Consider the following 21735-nt stretch of genomic DNA (forward strand, 5'->3'; position numbering starts at 1 on the left):
ACACAAAGAAATCTAACACATTTTTATCTCCTCTAACAAATTTGTATTTCCCCTTTAGTTTGCTATGATTTGTGTGAGTGAAAATTTCGCCTGTTTGCTTCTTAGAGGCTTTGTATATACTGTTGTAAATTACAGTGCTTAAAGCAAGATCCACGCAACTCTTTCTCAGTTAGTGGATGATGCATTTGGACTGACAATCATGTCACTCTGTTGGCTAATTAGCAGAATAACTATTTCCTCTGTGAGCTTTCAAGGAGTTGAAGCCTGATACTGTGTCCCAAAATACTGGTTTTGAGTGCTATTGTCTAAATCTGAAAATTAAGAATTTTTCCTTAGCGCATACCTTCTATTATGACAACCAGAAAAAATTTACACCCCCAACTTACAAATGGAAGCTGAGATGTTATAGAACCTAAAATGTTTTAAGTATGATGGTTTAGAATGCTTAATAGCAGCATTCCGTCAGAGCCAAGCCGTCAAAGCAAATCCAAAAAAACAAACAACAACAACAAAAAAACCCTGTAGATTTAGGTGGCAGAACACTACAAATAAGTAGATTCGAACTAAATGTGAACTAATTTATACATATAAATGTATATATAGAATTCACCTTATTTGACCCCCTTAAATTCTGACTTTATACTCTTTTCCTAGATCAACTAATTTTATGGTGTATTAAGAAAACAAGTGAATTCCACTGGCAAAAATCCTCAGTAGAATTCTGTTCTTTTGGCTTTCTGAAGTGCATATTTTGGTATTGTTAGTGGAAACAATCTGTCTGATTTCAGTTATGCTTATGGTCACCCGTAGTACAAATAGATATAATAATAGATGCAAAGTAGTCTGAGCAAATTATAATATTTTAATACCGCTATGTTATGTGGTATTCTGATCAGTGTAACTAATTAATAACATAATAGTGCTTATAAAACACTGTGGTGCTATACATTATAAGTGTGGCCTTTATTATCAACCAACACAGTGAATATATGTTGCGATAGTTATTAGTCTAATTCCATTAATTCAGATCTTTATCGGTTGAAAACGGATGACACTGATGTGATAACCACAGATACTGAAATTGCTAGGTGATTAATTGTTATGAAAAAATATATAATATGAATGCTTGCCCTAGTAACTGTTTCCTCTGTAAGCTTTCAAGGAGTTGAAGCCTGATAATGTGTTCCAAAATACTGGCTTTAAGTGCTCAAAGAAACTTTAATACTTCAGAACCCCTCATTTACATGATGTCAATTGATATTTCTAATGGTGTCGCTCTTTTTTGTTTCATTAAATTAGTTCTAAACATCTTTTAAAAGAATTTAAAAATATTTAGGTAACTATAGGTACTGAAAGTTATATTGTAATTCTTTTGAAAATATTTTTTCATTTAGACATTCACTAAGTCAAACTGACCCTGCACATAGCCTGTGATATAGAGTAACCTTTTCCATTTTAGTACCTGAGAATTGTTAAAAAAAAAAAGCACAACCCTCCAATCATAGCTGTTTTAATTAGCATCTTTTTAAACGTATCATTATAACTAGAATATAAACTTTAGGATTGTAGAGGATTTAGTTAGTATCCACAGTGCCTAACATGTAGTAGATACACAGTTTCTTAATTATTTTACAACTGAATGAATGGACGAATGAATGACCAGTTTACCCTTCCTTCTTTTAAATCCATGCTTAAATAACTTAACTTGAGCTTGCCGTTGATTCCAAATAACATCATTGAAAGTATAACCCAACCTTGTTATGTCTTTTCGCTAAGATAGGACCTCACTCATTAGACTGTTTCTCTAAAGAGTTACAACCATTCAAAAAGAAATCAGTGAATTTCAAAATACTATCAACATTTGCTAGTATGGATTTATCAAGTCTTTACCTGAGCTCACTGAATTTTCTGTGCATCCAAAAAACATAGGAAAATTATTACCACAAATGTTGAAGAAAAATTCTACTGGTAAAACAACCTATATGACACTAATTTTGAAGGATAAAAGGTGTGTTTCATTAAATAGGTTTCTTTTGCCTATATTTTGTGGGTGAAAACAAATTACTAGCCAGATTCTTTGTTGCTATTGTTTGCTTCCAGAATTTTTTTCTTATAAGTTGTCTAAATACTTGAATCCTATCAAATTAAACTTCCCTGAAAATGATTAATGTATAAGCTACATTTATTTTATTTCATATTAGTCTAGCTGCAAATTGAAACCTGAGATACATCTGTATGTGTATGTGTATATATTTCGGCATCTGAAAGAATAATAATCCTTTATTTTTAACCTATAAGCCACTAGAAATTCAGTCTATTACATCATTTATACAATTCGTCTCTTAATTTCTCAGCATGCTGATATGCAGCACAGGGTTGAAAGCATTGTTAAAATGTAGATAAATGTTATCTGCCCAGCTCTCTCTATCCATTCTCTGTCATCTCAAAAAAGCTATTGTATTAGCATAGCAAGATCTGTGCCTTGCAAATACATTCTGACTATTGTGCAGTCCTTTTCTTTGAGTGTTCTTAAATCAATATAATTACGTTTGCCAGTATTGTATCCAAGATAAAAGTCAGGCTACTCACCAAAACTTGTCCAGAGTAACCATTTTGCCTTCCACTCTTGAAGCAGTGATACCCCATTTAGAGTGCCCTTCATGGTCCTTACACAGCTCAGTTGATTGTCCACCTATTGAATATCACTATACATTTGCATGGACCCTCTTTTTTGAACCATTTACTCTCCAACTCTTTCCATTTTAGCTGAATTATATAAAGGTTACATTATTTCATAAAAGTTAGCAATATTTAAAGTTTGGGTTTATAGTTTCCTTCTTTAAAAATAAGCATTTTTTTCTAACTGTATTATATTTTAGAAAAATTAAATCTTTCAGTTCTGTTTTCCTTTTTATTCTTTGTCCTAATAAATGCTTGACTTTGACTTTCCCTTTTTCTCTGTATGTATTTGAAAATGTTCTGACTATATATAATTAAAAATTATTTCAACTTTTCTCCTTTTGATTTCTTTCTGTATTATTGAATGCTTTAGCATAACTGCTTAGGTTTTCTGTATTCTATTTTATGTTTAATATAGTATGCATTTAAGTGTTCTAATTATGTTTTAAATTGACTTATAAGCATTATTGTCTTTCTTTGCATTTTGACTTCTCTCTAATATGAATTTCACATTTGTGGCATAAGTATAGTGGTTTTTAAATTCTTTTCCCCCTTGTGTTTATTCAGAATAGCCCTACCCATTGGTTAGTTTTCTGCTTCAAATATTGTTGTTTCCAAAAGCGTTAGGCAACCTATTCTAAATTATTCCTGGAAATGGTGGACAGTGACAATACGAACACAATATTAGGTGATTCAAGTGAAGACTTAGATTTTGTTTAAGTTGAAATCCATCAACCCTTTTGCCACATCTGCTTGACAAGAAGTAAGAGATTAGCCTTAATTTCATGTTTTCTGTTATTGTTAATCCTTTGGCAAAGCTGGGGGTAAAAAGTACTAGTAACTGAAAAGAAAAAAGGAGGTGCCAGGCAATGTTCTAAGTACTTTACCTGTTTTAACTCTCTTAATCCTCATGAATTCTGAGGTTTGTGCTGTTATTATCCCTGTAGTGTAGGGAGGATAGGAAACTAAGGCATAAAAACTTGCTCTATGGCTAATAAGTAGTGAAGGCAGTACACAGACCCAGGAGTATGACTCCAGTACACATTCCCCCTATTTAAATAGCCTGGATAAATCACAACCCTACGATCAGTGTTCAAATATAATATGATTTAAATCCCTCTTCCTCTGTCCTTTGCCTTCCTCTCTGGATCTCACCCTCTAGCTCTTATGTACTTGTTTACTGTTTTTTGTGTGTACTCAGATAGATCTGTACCCATTTTATATTGCCTCACTTGTGTTTCTGGGACCCCAGAAGGTGAGATACTTGTCAGAGGCACAGTTTGCCAAGGTGTCCATGTCCTTTTCCCATAATCTCTATCTGCTTTTCTCCCCAGTGACTGGCTGGTCTGTGTAAAACACTCACTTGTCAAGTCCACACCATCCTTCAGAGCCTGGGTCAGAGCCAAATCTACCCTTTCTCAGAGGTCCTGGCTCTCCCATGCTTTGAGGTCCCTAGCATAAAGCACACTTGGCACCACGTCCTACCACACCCAGAGAGAGAACTGTTCTAATCCCTCTTTCCCTCCACTGTGGCTCCTGCCTAAGACCAGAGAAGAAGATGAATATTTGGGGTTCTGAGGCATCATTTATTCCTTCTGGACGCCCTTTATAAGAAGATTAGAATGAAGTTAGAAGGGTAAATTTAACAGGCGCAGGGGTATCACTTAGGAGTCAGTGTTTATTTGGCATGTTGCCATAAGCAGGTTAGGTAGAAATAAGGATTGTCCTTTCTTGCCCTCTCCTGAATTGGCTACGCATTGTAATACACAGTATGACTTCCTTCTTAGGTTTAAACATTTGAGTTTACCCCCTTCCCCTCTTTGTCTTTCTTTATTAGATAGTTCCATTCCAAGATTTTAAATACCCTTTTAGGAAATTTGTGTTCCCATGTATCAGATTTAATAATTCTACATCTGTCATATTGTAGTATTTTTTATGTATCTGTATAGTCCTTTAACACATTAGCTCTAATGTTAGAGAGCTGCTTTCTTTAAGAGGAGAATTAATCTGCTTAGCTAAGATGCATTGCTTTATTCCATATTTTTTCCTCGAGTTCTTATTTAGTCAAAAATTACTCAAGAACAAACACTCAGTTATTTAGCCTAGCCATCTGTCTTATTCCCTTCAGCAGTGATTTGTCCTTTATAGTTCCCTTGATTCCATGTCTGCAAGAACTTGATTGTTAAATATTTTAACCTTTCTTTTGTATATAGTTTTATACAAAACTATATTTATATATATTTATAATATAGTGCCATATTATAGCATCAGCTATCCTCAGTTTTGACGCTTCCAGTAAATATGTGCTAATTCATTTTTAACTTTTTAACAAAGCAAAGGATCCTTCCTAATAGCTCACTAATAATGTTTGTGCTTCATATGTACTCAACTGTACTCTATATGGACTTGGAAGCTGATTTAGATCACATTTTACTTATTTTCAGTAAGGTGTTCGTGTATATGAATGCAGATACACGGATATCTATTTAACCATTTTTAGACCTCCAGGGACTGACCATCATGTATTTGCTTACCATTTTAAATATTTTCTGTGTTCTACACACACACAAATTTCAAGACCAGCTCAGAGCTACAGCTTTCTTTTCAATCAGCTATTTGTAATATAAATTAAACATGAGAAAGCTGACATACATATTGAATTCTCACAGGATTGTGCAATCCTGGAAGTAACCTAGGGGAGCCATTGCAATATATGGAGTCAATTGTACTCTAGTGGAAATAGCCCTATCCTTTTGTAGCTGAAGTAAGAGAATGAAGTTCAGAGTCCCAGCCCTGCCATTTACTGGCTCTGTGACTAAGTCCCTTAACTTCACTGTGACTCTAAAGTGAGAAAGATGATAAAATCTATCTAGAATTGTTATAAATAGAAATGCATAAAGTATTTAAAAATCATTTCACAACTACACAGTAGTGTATAAATATAAATTTTTATTATTCAGAATTGCAATACAAGGAGTATCTTTCTTTTATCATTCATTCCTTTGATAGCTTTTATCAATTTAAAAAATATACCGACCATCTGGTGCATGCTGGGTACTGTTTAAGCCATATGAAGAGAGCAGTGAAAAAGGAAATCGAGGCCCCTGCATTCAAAGAGCTTACATTGTAGAGGGGGAAGACAGAAAATAAATATGAGAGCAGTGAAATACAGTAAATTCAAATGGGGTATTGTTTTCTCATCCTCTGTATGATCTTAAGTGGTCACTTTAAACCCAGTTTCCCAATCTGTTAATAAGGGTGATAATAATCTATCTACCACCTAAGGAGGTGGTTGTGATACACTAGATATGAAACCATTTTATAAACTTTATAAAATAATTAATTTTATAATTAAATTAATAATAAATTAATAAATAAAATAATTAATTAATAAAAAATAAATAATTAAATTAATAATAAAAGTGATCCGTAGGTGAAAAAGGAAATCACAGTGGAAAATATAAGACCACATATCAAGATTTATGGGATAAAGATGATTTGGTAGGACTAGCTTATTTGAACTCACCCTCCTTCTGAGAAGAGAGAGAAAATCTGGTCAAAATATTAAAACACATGTTTGAAGGCATGAGAGAGTTACAAATGTGGTGGGGAAGTATGGGTCCCAGTTCAAAGAAAATAAGGTGAGCTCAACAGTTGGAGCCACTTTTCCCCTAGAGATGATTCCAGTAGTGGAATCTATCTGCCAATTCTTAAAAAGGTCACTGAAAGGCTAAGAATCTGGGCAGAGCTTTTAAGAGCCTCATGGAGCTACAGGGACAAAAATCTAGAGTTCAGGGCCAGTCAAGGAAGGGAAGACCTGATAAAAACCGCCAGGCTTTTGGTTGGGATCTTAATAGGTTAGTCCCTGAAAGTAAGGATGAACCAGAAATAGACAAGCACCCAAGGGGGCTGAAGCCCAGTTTTGAATCATCTCAATTCCTGACTGAATTAAGATGATTCAAGATTGCTAGTGCCCCTACATCATCAAAAAATCTACAAACAATAAATGCTGGAGAGGGTGTGGAGAAAAAGGAACCCTCTTGCACTGTTGGTGGGAATGTAAATTGATACAGCCACTATGGAGAACAGTATGGAGGTTCCTCAAAAAACTAAAAATAGAATTACCATATGACCCAGCAATCCCACTACTGTGCATATACCCAGAGAAAACCATAATTCAAAAAGACACATGCACCCCAGTGTTCATTGCAGCACTATTTACAATAGCCAGATCATGGAAGCAACCTAAATGTCCATCGACAGACAAATGGATGAAAAAGATGTGGTTCATATACACAGTGGAATATTACTCAGCCATAAAAAGGAATGAAATTGGGTCATTTTTAGAGACGTGGATGGACCTAGAGACTGTCACACAGTGTGAAATAAGTCAGAAAGAGAAAAACAAATATCGTATATTAACGCATATATGTGGAATCTAGAAAAATGGTACAGATGAACCGGTTTGCAAGGCAGAAATAAAGGCACAGATGTAGAGAACAAACATATGGACACCAAGGGGGAATGGAGAGGGGTGGGATGAATTGGGAGATTGGGATTGACATATATACACTAATATGTATAAAATAGAAAACATGAAAACCTGCTGTATAGCACAGGGAATTCTGCTTCACTTCACTGTACAGTAGAAACTAACACAACATTGTAAAACAGCTATACCCCAATTTAAAAAAAAAAGATTGCTAGTGCCCCTAGCCAATTACCAAAGCAGATATAAATCTTTTCTGGAAGAAGGGAGCATTATCCTAAGCCTCAAATTATCTTTGCAATTGTTCCTGTATGATATCCATTAAGAATAACCAGGCATATGAGAAAACAAGATGAAGAACAATGAGGACAAAACAAGAGGACAACAGAAAAAACAGTCAGTAGGGACAGATTCATAGCAGATCAAGATTATGGGGTTGTTAGATGCAGATTTTAATATTACTCTGCTTAATATGTTCATGGAAATAAAAGACAATACTAAGAATTTCAGGTGAGAAATGGAAACAAAAAAATTTAAAAGAAAGTATTGAACTGAAAAATACATTAACTGGGGCTTCCCTGGTGGCACAGTGGTTGGGAGTCCGCCTGCCGATGCAGGGGACCTGGGTTCGTGCCCCCGTCTGGAAGGATCCCACATGCCGCGGAGCGGCTGGGCCCGTGAGCCATGGCCACTGGGCCTGCGCATCTGGAGCCTGTGCTCCGCAATGGGAGAGGCCACAACAGTGAGAGGCCCACGTACCGAAAAAAAAAAAAAAAAACATTAACTGAAATCAAGAACTTAATGAGGGCTTAAGTTTCAACAAGGCAGAGCAGAAAAAAAGAATTAGAGAGCTGGAAGATAGATTAGAAGAAAGCATCTTGAATGAAGCACTGAAAAACAACAGAATGGAAAGTACAGGAAGGAGAAAGAAACAGAGGTAATATGTGTTATGTAAGAATTAGTCCTACTACATTTCAATTCAATATAAAATTTTACCTATTTTTATCTTCATAGCATCTTAAATATTTTAGATTAAAAATGAGATTCTCTATTGTGTTCTTTCTTAACATAAAAAATATCTAATAAAGCTCCTCTATAAAATTAATTAAAAATTTGGCCTAACAGTAAAATTTTCTTTATTGAGATACAGATTGACATGTAACATAGTATAAGGTTAAGGTGTACAATGTGTTGATTTGATATATTGAAATATGATTACCATCGTAGCATTATCTAACACCTCACATAATTATTATTTTTTTGTAGTGAGAACAATTAAAAACTAGTCTCTTAGCAGCTTTTAAGTTTATAAAAAAGCATTGTTGATTATAATCACTATGCTGTTTATTATGTCTCCAGAACTTATCTACAAGCTGCAAGTTTGTATCCTTAAATAACACCTCTCCAATTCCTCAACCCCAGCCCCTGGTAACCACCATTCTACTCTGTTTTTAATGAGTTTGGCTTTTTTGGATTTCACATATAAGTGATATCAGACAGTATTTGTCTTTTTCTGTTTGACTCATCTCAGTATAATGACCTCAGGGTCCATCCATATTGTCACAAATGGCAGGATTTCCTTCTTTCTCATGGCTGAATAATATTCCATTGCATACATATATAAACCACATCTTCTTTATCCATTCATTTGTTGACAGGCACTTAGGTTGTTTCCATATCTTGGCTATAGCTAATAATACGTCAGTAAAAATGGAAATGAAGATATCTTTTCAATGCCCTGTTTTCATTTCCTTTGGATATGCACTCAGAAGTGGGATTTCTGGATCATATAGTAGTTTTATTTTTAATTTTTTGAAGAACCTCCTTACTGTTTTCCATAGTGGCTGTACCAATTTACATTCCCACCGCCAGAGCACAAGCATTCTCTTTTCTCCACATCCTTGTCAGCACTTACCTCTTGTGCTCTTGATGATAGCCATTCTGACAGGTGTGAGGTGATATCTCAATGTGGTTTTGGTTTTCATTTCCTTAATGATTAGTGATGTTGATGATGTTCATGTACCTGTTGGCTATTTGGGTGTCTTCTTTGGAAGAATGCCTGTTGAGTTCCTCCACTCATTTTTTTTTATTGAGTTACATGAGTTCCTTATTTATATATATTGGATATTAACCCCTATTCAGTATATGGTTTGCAGATATTTTCTCCCATTCTGTAGGTTGCCTTTTCGTTTTGTTGATTGTTTCTTTTGCCGTGCAGAAGCTTTTTAGTTTGTTATATTCCCTCTTTATACTTGCTTTTGTTATTTGTGTTTTTGGTGTGTATCCAAAAAGTCATTGCCACGACTGTATAAATTTGTCGTATATATTTATGACTGTTATATCTTCTTGATGAATTGACCCCTTTGTCATTATATAATGTCCTTCTTTGTTGCTTGTTACTGTTTTTGGCTTAAAGTATTTTATCTGATATAAGTACAGCTACTCCTGCTTCCCTCTGGTTTTCATTTGCATGGAATATCTTTTTCCATCCCTTCACTGTGAGCCTGTGTGTGTCCTTAGATCTGAAGTGAGTCTCTTGTAGACAGTGTATAGTTGGATCTTGTTTTTTTAATCCAGCCAGCCACTCTGTGCTTTTTAATTGGTGAATTCAATCCATTTACATTTAGAGTAATTATTGATATGGACAGACTTACTAATGCCATCTTATTAGTTGTTCTCTGGCAGTTTTGTGGTTGCAGTGTTTCTTTTTCCCTCTGTGATTTTCCCTGGTGGTTTTCTCTGTTTCCCCTTTCTTTATCTTTTATGAATCTACCTAGTTTTTTGCTTCGTGGTCACTATGAGGCTTATATAAAACACCTTATAGATAAAACAATCCACTTTAAGCTGATAGCAACTTAACATTGATCACATACAAAAGCTTCACCCTCTTCCTCCCCTCATATTTTTGATGTCACGATGTACCTTTTTATATTGTGTATTTTTTAACAAGTTATAGTAGCTATAGTTATTTTTAATACTCATTTCCTTTAACCTTTATAATATAGTTAAGTGTTTAATACACCACCCTATTACAAACTTAGGGTTTCCAAAATCTCACTATTTACCTTTACCAGTGTGTTGAATACATTCATATGTTTTCATGTCACTAATTAACATCCTTTTTTTTCATCTTGAAAAACTCCTTTCAGCATTTCTTGCAAGGCAGATCTAGTTGTGATAACTTCCTTAGCTTTTGTTTGTATAAGCAAGTCTTTATTTCTCCTTCACATCTGAAGCATAAACTTTGCTCTATAGAGTATTCTTGACTGGCAGGGGTTTTTTTCTTCAACACCTTGAATATGGCATTCTACTCTTTCCTGGCCTATAGGGTGTCTGCTGAGAAATCTGCTGGTAGCCTGATGGGAGGTTCCTTTGTAGGTTATAATTTTTTTTTTTCCTCCTCTCTGGCTGCCTTCAGAATTCTCTTTATCTTTGATTTTGACAATTCATTACATTGTGTTTTGGAGAAAGTCTTTTTGTATGGATAAGAGGGTAATCTGTTAGCTTCATAAATATGAATGTCTTAGTCTCCCCCCAGGTTTGGGGAGTTCTCAGCTATTATTTCTTTAAATAAACTTTCTGCCCTCTTCTTCCTCTGGAACCCTAATTATTCTAATATTTGTACATTTGATCGAGTTCCATAGATCACGTAGGCTTTCTTTGCTCTTTTTCATTCTGTTTCCTTTGTTCTCCAACAGCTGTTATTTCAAAGTTCCTCACCTCTAGCTCACTTATTTTATCTTCTGCTTGGTCTGCTGTGATATAGATGCTCTCTTGTTTTTTTGTTGTTGTTCCATTTCGCTCATTGAATTCTTCAGCTCCAGAATTTCTGCTTAGTTCTTTTTTTATGATTTGTGTCTCTTTACGTTTATCATTTGTTCATGTATTATTTTCTGATTTTGTTGAATTGTCTTCGTTTTCATGTAGCTTGTTGAGTTCTTTCAAAACAACTTTTTTGAATTCTATATCAGCTAGATCACGAAATTCCAATGAGTTCAGTTATTGGAGGATTATTTTTATCTTTTGGTGATATGTGTCATTGATTTTTCACATTCCTTATAGTTTTGCATTACTGCTTTTGCATTTGAAGTAGCAGACACCTCCTGAAATCTTTACTAGTTGCCTTCAGGTGGCATATACTGTTTTTTGGTCCTATTATATCTGAAATTTTCTCTGACCTTGTATGGATACACCTGCTCCACACTTCTTGCTCTCTCTTGTGGTAGAATCCTTAAGCTTTTATATCTTCTCTGGTTCTTACAATTCACCAGACTGACTGCTGGAAACTTCTCTTTTGTTTTCCAAAGGTGGCGCTACAGCTCATGTTTGTGGTTTCTTCCTTGTCCACAGACCCTGGTCTGCTTTTCTGAGAGCATTCCATTTACCAAGTGTGCTGTACACTTGGGAGCGCACACAAGGAGCTAGCTGCAGAGTTGGAGGAGGTGTGGGTTTAGCACTTGTAGCATTGGGGGTACCCATAGGCCCAGTGGGGGGATCCTCAGGTGAGGTTCTCCCACATGCCCATGGGCAGACTTCCCCCTGAAGTCCTGAGGCAGTCACCCATAACTGCATCCCTGTAATGCTTTGTGACATTCTTATCTTCCTCTTTCCTGATATTCTCCCTCCACTGTGTCATGGAGTTCCTACCTTAGTACTCTGGGTGCTGCTGATGAGAAACAGGTTTCTCCAGGGTTTCCCCAGCAGCATCCCACACAGCTGTGGATGCCAAGCACTCACTCACTGCTTTCCCTTTCCCCAAGAGAAGTCACTGCTGGTTCAGCAGTGCAGTGCTGCCTTGAGGGAGGGATAGCACTGGCAAAGTTCCTCTTTCTGTCTCCAGTGCATCCAAACTCTTTTGTTGTTGTTTCAACAGCATGCTGAAATCTCCCCTCTCCATGGGTTTCTGCTCAAGTACAGGTTTTCCCAGGCCATGGCCGAGAGGGGTTATGGTAGGTTCTGCAGCTTCTTTTGGTTTCACAGCCCATACTGAGGTCTGTCTGCTTATTACCAGATGCACAGGTGGGCAAGACTCATCCCAGGCCCTTTGGCCTGTGGTGCTGGATCCCTCAACTCCCATTAAGGTGCGTTTATTCATGGATAGATGCCTAATTCAGTTGTACAAAAAGAAGGACAAAATGGAAAGGCATCTTACACTGCTGATGTCACTCCTTGGCCTAATAGTAAAACATAATCCCAAGGCTAAATAGTGAAATAGTGGATAACATTTTCAGTGACAGTTATTTTGATGAGTTTTTCTCTAAATAATGAGAAAAATACCCAAAAGTGTGTAGGTCACAGTTATTACTTGGTAAATTACAACTTTCTTTTTTATTTTAAAAGTTTCTGCGAATCACCATTGTGCATCAGTTTCATTGTATGAAGGGTAATGATATCACAAAAATAAGTGATTTTATCCACCTGTTCCTTCTGATAGTTATTATCTGACAGATTTAGCTTCTTTTTAAGGCCAGTTCTTGGCCATGATAGTAGCACGTTAGCTACACAAAAGAAGGTGTTGTCTATTTACTAAACCAGGAAGACCTGCACCCAATTGATCTAAAAACTATATCATGTTTTGTAGGTATTAGTTTATGTTTTTAATTAATTTTTATTGGAGTGTAGTTGATTTACAGTGTTGTGTTAGTTCCTGCTGTACAGCAAGAGAATCAGTTACATACCTATATATATTAACTTAAAATAAGGCCAAGAATTATAATTTTACAATATTTACATTTAAAAATCAATGTGAATTGGTAAAGCCACTATGGAGAACAGTATGGAGGTTCCTTAAAAAACTACAAATAGAACTACCATATGACCCAGCAATCCCACTACTGGGCATATACCCTGAGAAAACCATAATTCAAAAAGAGTCATGGGGCTTCCCTGGTAGCGCAGTGGTTGAGAGTCCGCCTGCCGATGCAGGGGACACGGGTTCGTGCCCCAGTCCGGGAAGATCCCACATGCCGCAGAGCATCTGGGCCCATGAGCCATGGCTGCTGAGCCTGCGCATCCGGAGCCTGTGCTTCGCAACGGGAGAGGCCACAATAGTGAGAGGTCCGCATACCGCAAAAAACAAACAAACAAAAAGAGTCATGTACCAAAATGTTCATTGCAGCTCTATTTACAATAGGCCGGAGATGGAAACAACCTAAGTGTCCATCATCGGATGAATGGATAAAGAAGATGTGGCACATATATACAATGGAATATTACTCAGCCATAAAAAGAAACGAAACTGAGCTATTTGTAATGAGGTGGATAGACCTAGAGTCTGTCATACAGAGTGAAGTAAGTCAGAAAGAGAGAGACAAATACCGCATGCTAACACATATATATGGAATTTAAGAAAAAAAATGTCATGAAGAACCTAGGGGTAAGACAGGAATAAAGACACAGACCTACTAGAGAATGGACTTGAGGATATGGGGAGGGGGAAGGGTAAGCTGTGACAAAGCGAGAGAGAGGCATGGACATATATACACTACCAAACGTAAGGTAGATAGCTAGTGGGAAGCAGCCGCTTAGCACAGGGAGATCAGCTCGGTGCTTTGTGACCGCCTGGAGGGGTGGGATAGGGAGGGTGGGAGGGAGGGAGACGCAAGAGGGAAGAGCTATGGGAACATATGTATATGTATCACTGATTCACTTTGTTATAAAGCAGAAACTAACACACCATTGTAAAGCAATTATACTCCAATAAAGATGTAAAAAAAATTTTTTAAAAAATAAAACAAAAAATCAATCTTTCAAAAGTCCATGCCTATATCTTCTAATTTTAGAAGTGCCACTACAAGATTGACTTTAAAGAAAACCATGCTGCAAGAATTATTCCTGTGGTGATACATGATTTCTGTCGATGGAATCAGAAGCTGAAGATGGATCAATTAATACTGTGCAGTCTTATACTACACTGTCTTCTCAGGGAAATGAAACAGTATGGCAAAGATCTATAAATGATTATAAATATAAACCTGCTTTTACACTAGGTTTGAAAGATCTTCACTTTATTGAGGAGAAAACTGATGTTTACTTGAATAAGCTGGCAGCATTATCTACATGTCAAGTTATCTTACATTTAATTTTTAGTAGAAATAAGAAGATATGTCTGTTTGCTAAAGATCAAACATAAGCCAGTGTTCACATCAGGAAGACAAATTAGCAAGTGCATGAATCAGGTTGTATTTATGTAAGATAAGGATGATGATGGGTTAGCCTAAATAAGAACTCTGCCTTGATTATAGTATTAGCATTTGGAAATAGTAATTACCTGTTAACAGAAAGCAGACGAAATGCAGATAATTTTTGCAATTTATAATTGTTGATATTAGTAAGGCTCAAGTCTTTCTCTTTTTTTTGGCTGCGCCGAGCGGTATGTGAGATCTTAGTTCCCCTACCAGGGATCAAACCCATGCCCCCTGCAGTGGAAGCTCAGAGTCCTAACCACTGAACTGCCAGGGAATTCCCTCAAGTCTTATTAATAACTTTAACGATGTCAGAATATGTTTACTATAGCAAATTATTTGCTCTAATAAAAGAAATATGGCCAAAATCCAATTAGAGTGTGTAAATGTTTATCTCCTACAACATATCTTATAATCTACTTTTTGGCCATAAGATGTATGGCAATAACATATTCAGAGGTAAATATTTTAAGGACATTAAATTATTGATTACACATTAATCAATATGTATAATAAATAATGAAGTCAGACCTAGTTTCTAAATAGAATATTTTATCCCCCAAACATTTTATTTCCCAAAACATACTTTTAGGCTTACTGGCAGACTAACAAGCTTTAATCCTGCTCTTAGAGGTTCAGAATGGCTATCCAAGAATAATTCTGTTACCAAAAAGTTTTACAGAAAATCAGCCTTATTTCTTTGTGCTACTAGAAATTTACTTATGAGACAATTTTTACTGTAATTGACCTTTTTTGAAAATATATATGTTTATTTTATTTTTCTGGGATTAATAAGACTATGTCCTTTATTTCTAAAACCATGTTACTAACTAATAGGGGAAAATTAGAGGATTAATGTAACATATAAAAATGTTTTCTAAATTACACCTGTTACTTGATGTAAAATTAAGAAATGGAGAATATTGTTCAAAGAAAATAGTCTATGTAAACCCTGATTATTTGTGCAAGTTTAGTATGATTAGATAACTAACCACCATTTTAGAATAGAAAAAGCTGAATTTGTTTATACAAAAGCATAATCTGGCCAATTCCGGATATTTCTACCTTACTATAAAATATTATTAATCCAGGATGATCAGCAAGACCCAATGGAAATCAGCTCTGATGTCAAGAAAAAAAGAATTTTTCTGTCAAACTGGATATTAGGCATTGCATAGAGCAAGTAGGGTTGAAGTAGAACCAAAATTTAGAGGAGAATTGAAGTTCAAGAAGCTCATGTCATAAGAATCAGAATCCTAGACTGGAAAGCCAAGCAGAGGCTAAGGCAGAGGATTTACACAATGTCAGACTAGAGCCAGGGCTTAAAAGTTATGAGGCCATGGAACAAGACTATACATCTGAGGGAGATACATGGAATGCTAGTGCAAGCCCCCAAGAGGCAGTGGGTTACCAAGTCTTTTGCTTTCTGAGTCAAAGGACTCTTTCTGTACATTCTGCTTCATTCAGAACTAGTTTCAGGGTATTGCCCTGAAAGGCAAGTCAGCATTGTGCTCAATTGTTGGGTGACTCAGACCCTCCAAGGCTATAAGAGAGTGCTACAAAGACATTGGGAATGGTAGAAATTATTGGGGTAAGAGTAAAGGAGGGGATTCAGTCATCTTGTTGAATCCTATCCAACTGATGTAGCTATTATTGCTTGTAATTGGAATCAAGCCTTGCTGTAGTGCTGCTGACCAAGGCAGAGTAAGCACCATAGTAATAATGTATATGATTATTAGTCTTCAGAGCCAAAGAAATTTCAGGAAAATACCACATCGGAGTTGTTTACGTGAAAAGACAAAACTACTTGTTTATGTAAACAAAGAATAAGAAATCCACTCTGCAAACCATCATTAAGCACCAAAATATAGATCATGAAAAGGAAAACTTTTGTGTGACAGTAACATTCTAGGTATCCCAAACAATTTTTATTGTATTTACTTCTACCCAGTCTTTGTTTCTACCTACCATACTCATAGATGATTTTTTAAGTCAAGTTGATTTTTAAATCCAGGTTGTTTTATAATTCCTGGCTTCCTATTCATTATCTTTTTGAGAACATTAAGGCAGAAATACCACTGAGCAGCATTTACTCTGAGGCTTGAAAATAATGTCTTCTCTTTCTAAAACAACCTGAAATAGCCTCTTGTTAGAAAAAAAAATCTACCTTCTGTATCCTTTTAGCTTCTCTCTAGAGCATGACCTGTCCAGCTTTTTTATTTTTTTACATACAACACACAGTAAGAAATATATTATACTTTTAACCTAATATACATATGCATAAGTACACATAACTGAAAAAAAATTTTACACAAAATACTTAATCCACTCAGATATTTTCTTTTTTTCCTAATAGAATTGCAACGTCAAACACGACAAAACAAAAATCACCCACTAATGGGTCATGATTCTCAATTTGAAAGGCGTTGCTCTGGGATAGGTTTCTCCTACATTTCTTCCTTACCCAAATCACTCTCATACCTTAACTATAAAAGCCTGAGAATATGTTCTGCTTTTGCCTATGATTATAGTTAAACTGAAAATAGTAAATTACTGCACACATTGTTGGCATTTTTCTTAAGGCAGATTTTTAAGGTAAATCAATATGTTGTAATAATATAAAATGAAATTAAGCCATTCAAAATTAGAAGCAACTAGATTTCTTAAATTGGCATCCTGTATGAACTCAATAAATAATTCTTAACTGATTACGGATCATTTCCCTATAAGTATCTGTGAGTGTCTAGAGGACATTGTGTGTTCTTACTTAGGATATAATTATCTGTTAAGTTTCTAGTTAATGTAAAATTTACAGCTTACAAGTGGAATATTATATATGTAGGTGATATATTTCTTCACATCTTTAGATAAAGTTTATTAAGTTAAGTCTGAAGTACCTTCCCCTTTAGCACTGTTTTCCAGCACAGATCACTAACCACTAATGGAATTCATGTTAATGTGAAATTGATAACTGAGCCAAATCTGACTTCATGATGATTTAGATTATAAACTTGAATCCAAGTTATGGAAATGGCCTGAACTCATCTAATTATGTGTCAGAAGCCAATTAACATTCAATTATTTCTGTGCATGCAGCTCTTTTAATTTATGAATAAAATTTAACTATAAAATTATCTCAAAAATGAAAATCCAGATCTGGAACAAGTAAACTTTTGAAAAGAAAGAAAATAGAAAAGATGGGGTTTTCTTCCTAGCCAGATTGTTTAAATTGTATGTCCTCTGAAGTAAAAATGATGTTTTAATTTTAGGAGAGTAAGTGATAGTAAGTCACACAGTTAAGTTGGTGAAGCCAGTATTTGAGTATAGAGTATAGTTCTAATACCAGAACCCAGGAGCTTAACTACTGTGCTATATAATCTTCCACTGTGCTATCCTATGATGGTACCTTTTTTGAAAGGGATTTTATTCTGTTACCTCCCTTCCCCCAAAATAGTTTACATTCATGTATCTTTTGGGGATGGGAAACATTAAGCTAACAAAATTTAAATTGCCAGATTTTAATTTGTGTTAATTTTTTTTTAATTAGGGGATTGATATTACTACTTAGAATCTATTTTGAAATCCTTTTCTTGAGACTTCGTGTACTGCATTTTGTTTTGCCTAGAGGCATCGTTTTAAATGTAATTACATTTTTAATAATAATAGTATGAACCTATTTTTCAGAAACTGTGAGCAATATATAAAGTATAGAGAAGGAAATAAATACACATAATCCTACCACCAAGAGAAAGAATTTAGGCTAAAATTTTGGTGTATCCTCCTAATGTATGTTTGATTGTTTATAATGTTGAGCTCATACAGCATGTACAGTGTTAGTTTAATGTATCAACTATGTATTGTAAAAAATAAGAGGAGAGAGATCTCACTGTGCAGAGGACGCCACGTTCTGTAGGCCTCGAAATTTTTACGTAGTACAAAGTTGCCAGTGGAGTATAATAAGCACACCTTACCCTGCCTCCCATTCCACAAATCCATCTCACTCTTTTCAGCCCCCAGATATATACAGTTTTGTGTGCTGCACTTTTCACTAGTTATGTAGTTATTTTCTCATGCTATTAAGAGCTCTTTGAAAACATTTTAATGGTTGTATAATCTGTATTTATAGATATGCTGTGACTTAAGAATTTCTCTATTTGGGGATGTTTAGATTTTTAGAATATTTTGTCAAGAGATACATACTCAGTAACATGAAGCAGTCCAGGTGTGGGAGCATAGTGCTAGACCCATATAAGTACTTGCTACCAGTACTATGTATGTGGAAAGTCATTCCATTTGTTTATAAAGAGCTTCTCTGTGCAATCTTTAAAGAATGTGTATTTCCAGAGCTATAAACCATGATGAAAAGAGGGACAATTTAGGCCAGAGAGGGAATAATAATAGTAGCCCTTTCTTTTATTTGCACAGTATTTTATGATTTTCAGTGAACTTTCACAAGTGTATGTTATTTAACTTACTCTTCTCAATCCGCAAGGAAGGAAGTATTAATCACATTTTGTAATTGAGAAATTGTATTAGTATGAACTCCAAAAAAGAAATTTTCCTAATGGACAATAGTTGCTTCTGTACAAGCTTCAATAACTGACTCTCCGATAGTAGAGGATTCTTTGCTTATTTGTTTGTTTAGTTAATGGAACAGAGTGAAAATATTACCCTAAAGTTGGATCTACTCAGGGTTGAAATTTAATGCTTTTCAGTATTTTAACAACCATCAAATTTCCCATTCTAACTTCTTTTGTACTTCCAGAAACGTTTAGAATATCCTTTAGATATGTTACAGAGAAAACAGGCTATTTTCCCAAAGTAGTATTAATTCAGAACACAAATTCAGTACAGTCACATTTTTTTAACTGATTCATATTTTTGTCAAGAAAACATTAGGTCTATGCTTTAATAAATGACAATCTATTTCTAAAATTAGATTTTCTTTAGGAATCCTTCACTAGAATATGTATAATGTTTCTTGGCTTCCTTCAGCCTATTGATGTGAACTGAAGTTTGGAGAAACTTTCTGATTTGCTCTTAGTTCTTCCTAGTCAATTTATATACTCCAGGCAAGGTAAAGCACTCAAAGAAAGGCTCATATATAATCAGCAAGCATCAGAATTGATGTTGTTCATCTGAAAATTGAACTGTCTGTACTGAAAAAACAGCTTAAAAAAAGAGAATTCATTTGTACACCCACAAACTGCAGTTGTGGGAGTCAGCTAGTTAATCCTTAGGAAAAATAGCTCATCTGAGTGGTTATCCCCATTTTAATTTTTTCGTAAAAAGATAAATCAATGCTTTATTTTGCAGCCTTAATGCAAATTTAAACTACAATGAGATACCACTTCACATGCACTAAGATGGCTATAATCAAAAAGATAGACAATAACAAGTATTGTTGTTGGTAATATGGAGAACCTTGAGAGAATGTAAAACATTGCTTATGAGAAGATAAAATAGTACAGACACTTTGGAAAACAGTTTGATGGTTTCTTAAAAAGTTAAACATAAATTTACCATATCACTCAGCACTTTCACTCATGGAGATGTTTAACCCTAGGGAAACGAAACATGTCTATATAAAAAATAGTACACAAATATTCATAGCAGTATTATTCACAATAGCCAAAAAGTAGAAACATTTCAAATATCCATCAACTAGTAAATGGATAAACAAGATGTAGAACATCCTTCTAATGGAATGCTATTTAGTAATAAAAAGGGAATAAACAACTGATACATGTTACAACATGAACACAAGGGACTACATATTGTATGATTCCATTTCTATGAAATGGAAATTTTTTCCTCTAGAAAGGTAAATGCCCAGACATTATTCTGGGAGATAGGAACAGGAAATGTTTAGTAACTTAAATTCAGTTGGACATCTTCCTGTGTTCAAAAAAAAAAAGGAAACTCTTTCCTTCTTTAGGGCTTCACCTATGTTGTTCTCTATACCAGGAAAGCTAGAAAGTTCTCCCTCTTTTTACCTGGCTAATATATGCCAATACTCAGGTATCAGCTTAAATGTTGTATCTTCAGAGGAACTGTATTCTTACCTCACAATTTAATCAAGCCTCATTGTGACACTATCTTCTAGCACCCCTTGCTGTCTTTTCATAGTATTTATCACAACTGTAAATAATTCAACAAGTGCTTATTGAGCCAGACACTATTCTAGTGTCGGCTACAGGAGAAAACGAAGCATGGAGCACATTCTAGTGGGGAAAGACAGATAATGAACAAATAAGCAAATATGTAATACATGAAGAGATAAGTGGTAGGGAGTACAGTAGAACATGGTGAGAGAGAGGTTGGGGGAGGGATGTCATTACCTATATAGTATCTTCAGGAAAGTTCTATAATAAGATGACATTTCAGCAGAATGAATGAAGTTGAGTTTGAGTCTTGAATGAAGAATATACACACCCTTCAATGTTAGTACTTTCTTGGTTTCCTCTTTTTCTTGATAAATCCCAGTCCTGTAAATCAGTATTCTTCAATTTTTGAATGATTTGATGTTGTATCTGATAATTCTTCAAAATAAGAGATACAGAAAATGTAAATAGGGGCTTCCCTGGTGGCGCAGTGGTTGAGAGTCCGCCTGCCGATGCAGGGGACACGGGTTCGTGCCCCAGTCCGGGAGGATCCCACATGCCACGGAGCGGCTGGGCCCGTGAGCCATGGCCACTGAGCCTGCGCGTCCGGAGCCTGTGCTCTGCAACAGGAGAGGCCACAGCAGTGAGAGGCCCGCGTACCGCAAAAAAAAAAAAAAAAAAGAAGAAAATGCAAATAATTTAGTTAATCTCCTACCAATTAACATTTGTGAATTTGTCCTACATAGCATCTTACTACTCCAACCACTTTGGCAAGTTAAAAAATAGCATTTTCTCCAAAATGGCAGAATCATTTTACGTTGTTACCAAATTCTATCCCACATCTGAAAAAACAAAACAGTGGTAATTTCTTTTGTAGAGATGGCAAGGAGTAAGAAAAGAGCCTAATTTACTAAAACTAGAAAAATAAACTTTTAGGCATAGTGAAATTGAGACTTTCTTAAACATCATACAAAAACACGATTCTGACTACTCCCCTTCTCTTCCTCCCAGATTCTTATCAATCTACTCGTTTTGATGTTCATCTTTTATATCTGTAGAGAGGCATATGTTACCTATCAAGAGTTATTTTTTATTGGTAAGGACATTCTTTCATATCTTCAGAGATAGACTATCACTTTTATAACCTCTCCCTCCCTTACCCTCAGAATTTGGATAAATTTCTGAAGTAGACAAGAAAAGCTGGTTGGTAGAAATGATTGTGAATCAGAAATCTGGTCTCCTTTGTCCTAGAAACTCCTTTCTTTTCTTTTCACTTTTA

General features: G+C 35.3%; 1 protein-coding gene across 1 annotated transcript in view; it reads left to right on the forward strand.

Moving 5' to 3' along the window:
- The window catches only part of RSRC1 (arginine and serine rich coiled-coil 1), a 453481-nt gene that overhangs the window by 385625 nt on the left and 46121 nt on the right, over positions 1-21735 (forward strand). The gene's annotated exons all lie outside the window — the stretch shown is intronic.

Source organism: Lagenorhynchus albirostris, chromosome 5, assembly GCF_949774975.1.
Source record: "Lagenorhynchus albirostris chromosome 5, mLagAlb1.1, whole genome shotgun sequence".
NCBI lineage: Eukaryota > Metazoa > Chordata > Mammalia > Artiodactyla > Delphinidae > Lagenorhynchus > Lagenorhynchus albirostris.